Genomic DNA, 10,198 nt, shown 5'->3' on the forward strand with positions numbered 1-10,198 from the left:
TGTTCAAAACACACCCCTCCTCACTGCCGTTTTCCATAACCCACCTATTGTACTAGGACGACAGTTTTTAACAGCTCTTTTCAATTAACCGTTTCATTCTCCAGCAGCTTAAGGTATGACACGATTGAAAGGACATGTCGTGTAAACAACCTGTTGCACGTTTTTTTCTGGATGTTACTGGTGTCACAAGTTGATCAATATTCCTTTGTTTTTCAATGCTATCATATATAAGGGATATTCCTGTATTGGAAATTTTAAATCAGCAGTCTGAAAACATCTTTGTGATCTGAGTTTATGAATATCTGGCTTCGGAAAGGACTATTAGCTACCTTTCACAAAAGCGAGTAGTTGTCAGTGGCATCATACTACTAACGTGTCGCAAAACAACGTAAAAATATAGTTCCGATACCCCGTTCCACCGTGACTTTATATCGAAAGTAGCTGTTATGCGACATGTTGATTAATGCATTCAAGATTGTTTTAATACGATGAACCGAACCCTTTGTGTGTGTAAATATAACACTGGCTGAATGATATTTCATTTGCAATTCATATGACACACACTGATATTTAGAAGCTTGATTTGCATAATAATAATGAACCGATGGGGTGGTACTTTATTTTACAACAGTGGTTTTATCTAGTCTGAGCTATATTATTACAAATTCTGATTATCCTTCAAATTTTCTCTGTAGCTCATTTGGTTAAATTTGTTGGAATGTACCAGTGTTCTGGATAATCATGTTCATGTATAATGGACAACGGAAGAAATATTGTCTTTTTTTTTCCGAAGGGAACAAACGCTGGCAATTTTAAATACTATAACGAGCCTATGTTGTTATCGAGTGGCACTAAGTTCAACACAATATTATATCTTTAATCCTGAAAACACAGACCATGCAACCTTCCAACCAACTTCCATCCAAACAAAAAGTTTGCTTTGTAATACAGGAAAAAAATACGTTTTTATAACAGTAAGCACGATCCTTTTCTACAACGTTTTCGTTTTTCCCTCTCTCAATGTTTTTATTTTTTTATTCTCTCGAATAATATTTTCAAACTTATGAGATTTAATTCTAATAATTCTCGAAGGAAATGCAAAACTAACTTTTTTTATTACATCTACAATATTGAAGAATATATTTTGAAATCGTGTTTCCTACATTCTTATCATTTTACTTAGCAAGATAATCTTAACATTTTATCTCCGTCACCAGTCTGGTAAAACAAAGCAAAGTCTATGAATTATTTAATACATAGATATTTGCGCACACTGTTTCGTACAAGCGCTTACTGTCGCTTAACAATCTTCATGAAGTCACTTTAAGGAGTTTCTATTGGGACTAGGACTGAGGATTTTACCCATTGAAGCAAAGATTTTTAGAATATTTTTCAAAAAAAACAAAACATATCTTGTAAGTAAATGTTTCTTGATGATTCTTTTTCTATAATATACGAGATAGTAAACCATATAATTATTAACTTCGTCTGAAGCTTTTACATTTAAATGAAAATGGAAAACAAAACCACAAAACCAATCCAAATAATTAGCAGCACTGTTGTGTTCTATAGATCGAAGCTAAATACTTTTTACAATATAATTATAACGAATTCAGCTACGCATTGATGGGCTAAAACAAACTTTTCTGAAATCTGCAAAACATTTTCAATTATGCAGTTATAGGATTTGTTTTTCAAACTGACTTTCTTGACATCACATAATACACTATAGAGATCAAACATAGCACTAACTTAACTTTACGTCCAAACTGTCATTAACGAGAAAGAAAAGGTTGTTGCAAGACGTCTTAATAAAAATATAATCAAGAATAAATAGACGTATGTGTTTATCTTATAGAAATATATTTCTATCTTTAGTGCTTTTGGAAACGTGTGCAATAATAAAAGTAATTAAGATTTCAGAATGAACACGGAGTAACTGAAAGCTATGGTAACATATGCATGGTGAAAATTAAGTATTTATACAACTTGGATCAATCAAAGCTGAAGAGTGACGCTTGGAATAGTAAAATAATCTACTATCAAACAGATGCGTACATTAACCCTGATGAAGTCGCATAGGCGAAACGTTGGTTGAAATAAAAAATAATACTCTTTTATATTTATCTGGAGTATAAAGGTCGTTTTTCTAAACTTTTATCAAATTTTAAAAGACAACAAACATATACGTTTAAATATTACTTGAACGTTTATTTGAATACATTAGTTAATATAGTAAATCCTAAATAACCTAATTAGAACAACTCTTGTGATTATATGATACAAGGATAACCACCTCCAGGAAAAGGCGTTCACACTATAATATGAATTGTATATCTAAAATTAATTTATGCTACTATAACGAGGTTCTATCTAGAATAAGCTTGACATAAGTTCTTATAACAATCAGACCTATTTATGCTACTATAACGAGGTTCTATCTCGAATAAGCTTGACATAAGTTCTTATAACAATCAGACCTATTTATGCTACTATAACGAGGTTCTATCTCGAATAGGCTCGACATAAGTTCTTATAACAATCAAACCTATTTATGCTACTACAACGATGGTCTATCTCGAATAAGCTTGACATAAGTTCTTATAACAATCAAACCTATTTATAGTACTATAACGAGGTTCTATCTCGAATAAGCTTGACATAAGTTCTTATAACAACCAAACCTATTTATGTTACTACAACGAGGTTCTATCTCGAATAGGCTCGACATAAGTTCTTATAACAATCAAACCTATTTATGCTACTACAACGAGGGTCTATCTCGAATAAGCTTGACATAAGTTCTTATAACAATCAAACCTATTCGATATTTAGGTTGTTTCAAATTGGATCTCATTTATTATTATTTTGTGACATAGAAAAGACGCAAGGCATTTATATATATAAAGTGATAACTTTGCTAATTTCAAACGTAGAATATGGATTTACCGCAATAATGATATGAATTGTAGTTCTTGAAAATTATGCTTTGTGAAATCTCCATCAGTTATGTCAATGTAAGAAATTATGAGATAATTAAAAAAATAAGGAAATTCTTCAGTAGGAAAATAGAAAATATAGAATACATCCAAGTTATTATCTGCTAGGCTTAAAAAGAACTAACCGTGCCTTATTATAAACATAATACTGAATCTAGATCTAATTCCGGGAAAATTCCTCTTATGTTTTCGCTAGTGTTTGTATCCTGTTTAGTATGCTTAAAACAATCTTCAGGTTATTTTTTTATATCTCTTTTAATTTGAAAATCATTGATGTTCCGGAACAGATAGGCTCTTTCCTGTAAACATATTTTATTATGGGAGACGTTATAGTTGTTATGTAATGAAATTTTCAGACATAAAGAAATCCCTTAAATTTATTAATAATAGCATTAAGAACGTATTGCAGATATTTCCCCTAAATCTAGTTCTTGAAGTTGAAATTCAAACATTACCCTAATAGTTGTTATGAATAATAACCAGAAAGTAGTTTTTAAATAATATGATAGGAAACATTTGTGCCTTGCCATGAAACATTTAGTCACGTGGGAAGCTGGGCCATCCGTGTTTCATCAAAACTAGTATTATCATTAAATATATGTAATTAAGTGCTTTTTCACAAGTTCTTTGTATATTATTGATTTTTAATTAACATATCTTCTATATACAGTCTATCTCTTATAGATTGGGCCGGGCGTGGCCTTGTGGTTAGCGTGGGCGATTCGGAATCCGATAGTTCATGACTCGCGTTCCGTTGCGAAATAGCACCTTAAGGATATGGGTGCGTTATAAGAGTGACTATCAAAACCAACTGTTTGATGAAAGTAGCCAGTGGTAGATTCTGTTGATCACATACCTTTCCTCAAGTCTACCACTTTAAACTCAAGAGAACCAGCGCTAGCTTTTCACTAATATTCAAAACAACCAACGAACCAACCAACTCTTATGGTTTTTAATCAGGAGTTCAGTTCCTGTTCCTGAATTGTAATCAAAGTAGCGGAAAAGCGATTTACTTACCTTACATTTTGGAAATATATCTCAGTTCAATCAAAACTATTATTTAATCCTCAAGATTAATTTTTGAGCCATAAACTAATCAAATGTTAACTTCTAAGCTACTAACGTGAATAGAAACGATAGATTAGGAAATAAAGTACATTTAAAATTGCCAGCAACTGAGGAAAATCAGTAGAGGGTTGGGTGTTGAGTGCTTGTGCCCACAACATTTGAGCCCCCTACTGCTTTTCACTGTTTGCAGCCAATTGTGGGTAAGCAGTTACCCGAAATATTTGGATTTAACCTTAAAATATAAGTAAGCCACGTTAAAATTATACAATGTAAAACTCCCAATCTCCACTATTTTATTTATAAATATAAGAGCATATATATATATATATATATATATTCTTATAATAGAAATAAACCACCCTATATTTCTGGAAAACTCCTAACCCCCACCCTTTAGTGATGTTAAGCAGAAATAACAACCTTTATCTTAATATTTATTAAGCCCCATTCTCCTCCCTTTGTCTGTTATCAGAATCAAATTACATGAATATATTGTCAAGTCTTTCGTAGCTTTGTTTGACATATGGCTCTATTACTCAGTCACATGGATTCCACATGATTTTTTGTTTGTTTATGGCATGAGTGAGCACAGTTATACAGTGTAATATTGAGTAATTAGAAAACATCGAACAAAATAAGATCTCAACTGAAATTTGAAGAAAGTAAATATGTTTTCCTCTTCCCCAGTTTCATGCACAATGCAACTTTCATTCAAGAGTAATAAATGTTTGCATAAAAGCATAAACGATTCAATGCATAAATATTGCAGGTACGTGTGAGGGAGAGAAGAAATGCTTTAGGTAGGACATTATCTAGGCTTCCGATTGGATAACTATGTTGAGAAATTTGTGTTCTGGATGAAAGTCGTTGCGACCACTAAAGTCTTCGGTTTTGCTCACGTCCACGCAATGCTCATATAAGCTGTTTTTCTTTTTCTTTTTGAACTTGCAATTTTACGTAAAGTATAGGGCCTCTAGATAGTTTGTTAATATGTATAATTTGAAAATGATCATGGAGTCCTTTGCAGAATATAAATTTCGGGATTGGACAGTAATGCATAATTATGACTATCAAACAGAACATTTGTTCTACGGGCATTCCACGGAATGTCAGAGTTATAAAACGAGATTAATTCGTCAGCAACTATTGAAAACTAGAACGTATTTCATAGCTTCGATATCCTAAACTCTTATTTTAATGGCTTAACAACTCAACCAGCGCAATTATCTAAAAAAAAAGTTGATGAACACGTTATTCAGAGCTAACCACAAAAACGTCTTATTTAATGACTGTTTATCAGTACCACAGCATGCTAAGAATTTTTAAAAGTTCATCGGTCTTGCTTGTTTCCTTATTATTAGTAAGACAGATATTTCAGATAATTTGGGAATGGCTTTATTTAGATTTGCTTTTAGTAAACACAATTAATTAAGTCAAAATATTTAATTAATTTAGTAAAGCTGCGACTTAGTTCATATCTAACATATATCGTTAATTTTCTTTATTGCATTCGTAACAAAGGTTTTAATTTATAAATCGACAATTAACAAATCTACGCTATTCGTCAAGATGATTTTTTTAGCCGATATATCCGGAGAGCATCCATGTTCTGAATGGTCTCTTTCTAGCGTTACCACATTATTACAATGGAAATTTGATTATCAATACATCGTTATTATATCGACGATCTGTACTTTGGGTCTTGGTGCTTTCATGTGCTAATCTGTTGGGCTACTACTATACATGGGTGCTAGTATTAAAAATAGGAACAGAAAACTGATATATGGGTAATAGTTTTAAAACAAACCTAACTTTAACACTGTATTATCGGTTTAATAGAAACCATATTTTTCTAACCCTCATTACGCCTGCAATTGAATTTAACCTTTTGAGCCGTATGTTATTGCATTATCTTTACTGTCTTTATATAAATAACATAAAGAATTATTCTATAGATCACTGTTGCCTTCTCCCCTTATTCACTATATGAGTATGTAACTGTCTACATATCATTCTGCCCAACAGTATTTAATATTTTGCTATATCATCCTATGCCCAATATTTCTTACTAATCCTTATAGATAATAACAAGGCCGAATAATTAAAAGCAATAAACATCGAGAATGTTTTTAAACGAAACATATAAATAATCTATGCAACAGTAAATATTATCATTGACAACGTTATTATTTTACTCATTTAGGCCATAAATATAGAGTCAAATATTAGAGTAAATTATTTGGATGAAACTTCAAGTCATACTAAAAATCTCAACTATAGAACACGCGAAAATTCAATAACTTAAACTGAATAGACTTTGTCTCTGCAGATAAATTATGCTAAATTTTATTTATGATAAGAATTCAAGATGTTCTATTTTCATGTCAATACAATGTTTGTGATACGCTATAATCCTATTCTTCAGTTATTTTATGTATGTAGAATATAGAATATATAAGTATAATTTTTAGTAAAAAAAAGTCCTCAAGATACAAAAAATTAATTCAAAATGAGTCTAAATTTCTTCTTCTGATAAAACTGTTTAGCAATTATAAACATCTTTTGAAAAAAATAAACTTTTAATTTAAGAAAAAACTATTGCGGAATACATCATCTAATGTAAGTTTTACAGATGTGCTTTAATAGGTAATTATCAGGTCATTAAAACTGGTTTTTTTTGCTTTAAAATTTCTTGAATAATAATTAAGGATAACTTAGTGTTTTTTTTTTAAACTTCAAACATTAATTATGCAATATGCTCTTTTGAAAAGCTACTAAACTAAAATATATAACTATTTTCGGTATGTGTTATAAAATACCAACTAAAAAGTAAAAAAAAAAATGAGTTAAAGCAGTACTTATTTCGTTATGCTATTCATTTTTGACGCTGTATAAGAGAATAAAAACACGATTTCTGGCGTAGTTAGATTATTACGTCTTAGATAAATTAAACGCAGATGTCTAGTGCGTTGTGCTCCAATTAGAGTATGAAAAAAAATCAACATCTGATATATTTCATAATATCATGAATAGTTTTGAAAAGGTAGACTCTACATTGAAAAACCTACGTATATAATTTTACTACTTTTTTAGTCTGATTACACATTAAACAATAGAAACACTTTTTTATATAACTGGAGGGATGAAATATTTTACACTACTCAACACTGGTTATGATCCAGTGTAACTAAACAAATCTTTACGAAATAAGAGTCGTTCTTTACCATAAATCAATCTTACATTCAGTTAGAAATGCTAAAATAATAATTAATATAATATAGATGTATTTTTGCCCTAATATAATATGTTCTTCGTGTAGTATAAATTTTATCTCTTATTATGAATAAGTGGTTAACAAAACAGAAATAGTAAACACTGTGGGCTAAATGAAGGACACCTGAACGGTTCGTTTTAACGCAATGTTGTCAAATTGGTTATAGACGCTCTATACACTGCGGGGTATCGAATCCCGGAATTTAGAGTTATAAATCCTTAAACTTAGCGCTGACCTACTGGAAAACCGGTATGAAAAACTATTACTTTTTTTTTTGACACTTACAATAAAATTATAATTATATAATTAATTATAATTAAACTACAAGCCTTCAGCTCTTTAGTCTGAGTATTTCCTTGTTCTTCAACATAATTTCAAATAATTATTAATAAAGTATTATTACAACGAATTGGGACTATTTTCAAAAATCACTATCTGCATATCATTAGGTTGTGTACGGTGTTCTGTTTGTGTCATGGATTAAATGTCGTCGAACTTGGCAGATATGCATGGATGTATTATAACATTATAATGTACTAGTTTTTCTGTTATTCCGAAAAAAAATAATACAAAATATTTCTATGAATGTAATCTGTACTTAGTGTTTTTATTTCAAATGAATACACTCTTCGTAACTTATATTTATTATGTATGAAATCAGTAATCAGTGCAAGAAACAAAATTATAATGCTTTTCAGCATGCATAGTCATCTGATGACAAATAATTGGAAGCAAAAATAATCTTTTTTTTTATTTCCAATTGGGACGTACGCACATTTCACTCATTCTTTGGCCTGGCATGGTTAGGGCGCTCGATTCGCAATCTGAGGGTCGCGGGTTCGAATTCCCCTCAAACCAAACATGCTCGCCCTTTCAGTTAAGAGGGCGTTATAATGTTGCAGTCAATCCTACTATTCGTTGGTAAAAGAGTAGTCCAAGAGTTGGCGCTGGGTGATGATGACTAGCTGCCTTCTCTCTAATCATACATTGCTAAATTAGAGACGGCTAGCGCAGATAGCACTCGTGTAGCTTTGCGCGAAATTCAAAACAAACAAACACTCATTCTAAGCCATTGGCTTACGTTCTATGCGATTTCATTTAAAAGATCCTGCTTCTATATTTCATTATTAGAAAAATGTCAAGACTTAACAAAAAGTTTTACATTTGTCAGTTTTACAACCAACAGATATTTATTCTGACTCTATGAGGAATATTCAAAGTTTTATACACACTTAATACTTCATGAGCTTGCCATTCATTTTAGAATTAAAGCCATTTTCGCCTTGAGATATTTCACAAAGAAATATTATTATCTTTAATAAATGATTTTTCTACATGACAAAACATATTGAAATTATTGTATTATTATTTACACAGGAATTAGAGTAATCGCATAATTCAATTTTTTATTATCGCTGTCAGAACTACACTAACACAAGTCTTTCAGATATATTATTATTATCGCTGTCAGAGCTATGCTAACATAAGTCTTTTAGATATACTATTATTATTATCGTTGTCAGAACTACACTAACACAAGTCTTTCAGATATATTATTATTAGCGTTGTCAGAACTACACTAACACAAGTCTTTTAGATATTTCTTTATTATTATCGTCGTCAGAACTACACTAACATGAGTCTTTTAGAATTTCTTTATTATTATCGTCGTCAGACTACACTAACATAAGTCTTTTAGATATACTATTATTATTATCGTTGTCAGAACTACACGAATAAAGTGTTTTAGATAAGTATCCGAAACTTTAGTGAAATGCCATAAGCTCTGTTCTTTCAGAGGACTGAACCGGAACTAATTTTCATTTTTGTTTATGAGGGTGGGGAGGGTATTAGTACAGAGTAAAGATATTTTAATGTGCAGCCCATTGACTAACTGTGGAGTTGAATTCCTATGATTCGTGTCCTGCTACCGCAAAAAGTAAATATTACTCTCTAAATTTGGGGTTGTGGATGCGTTATAAGACCGCTCATCACATTCTCCTATTTATTCTGAAAAGAGTAATCCAAGATGGGTGGTGTTGACTTTCTTTCCTTCTAGTCTATCACTTCAAAATTAGGGACAGCTAGTGCCTCGTGTGGTTTCGCACGAAATCCAACAAAGACAAAACAAAGTAGTTTCGTTTGAGTTTACTTACTTACTATAAGTATGTTTTTAGAAGTTATAGTTTTTACAGTAAGGAAGAACATTTTTAAAACAGGTACGACCATTCTCAATTACACAGATTTTAACGGAGAAGAATGTTCTTTTGTATTTAGTCAACATTCAACATTGTATACTGATCGTACTATTATTTATATATAAATTTGAGTGATCGTATGATTCAGAAGTATTTGTACTTATGTATGTATACACCTTCTCGCTAACTCTATTTCCACGTCTCACACGGGAATGACTAAAGATTTGTTTAATTTGAAGACAAACAAAAAAAAATGGCCCTAAAACAACGAATACAAATGTCATATTTCTATAATCAGCTCAACAAAACATGAAACACATATTATTATTATTCACGTGCCTTAAACTCATCTTTTTTTTTTCATAATCCACCTTTAGTATGGTATTTTCATCATTATTAATCATGATCTATATATGTATCTAAAATCTTTTTGAAACGGCAGTTTGAGATCTAATGAATTCACAACCTTCACTGTAATAATTAAAAAAAAAACAGAAACGGTTTGAAGTTCTTCCTTCTGAATTTGTGAATGCATTAATGAACTATCAGGTAACCCTAATAAGACATAGTAAAATTATTTTATTAATAGGCTTTCTGTAAATATAAAGTAGAAACATAAATATCATTTCTCAGACGGTTCTGCTATGATTAGTGTCTGG

This window comes from Limulus polyphemus, unplaced genomic scaffold (assembly GCF_000517525.1).
Source record: "Limulus polyphemus unplaced genomic scaffold, Limulus_polyphemus-2.1.2 Scaffold79, whole genome shotgun sequence".
NCBI classification, from domain to species: domain Eukaryota; kingdom Metazoa; phylum Arthropoda; class Merostomata; order Xiphosura; family Limulidae; genus Limulus; species Limulus polyphemus.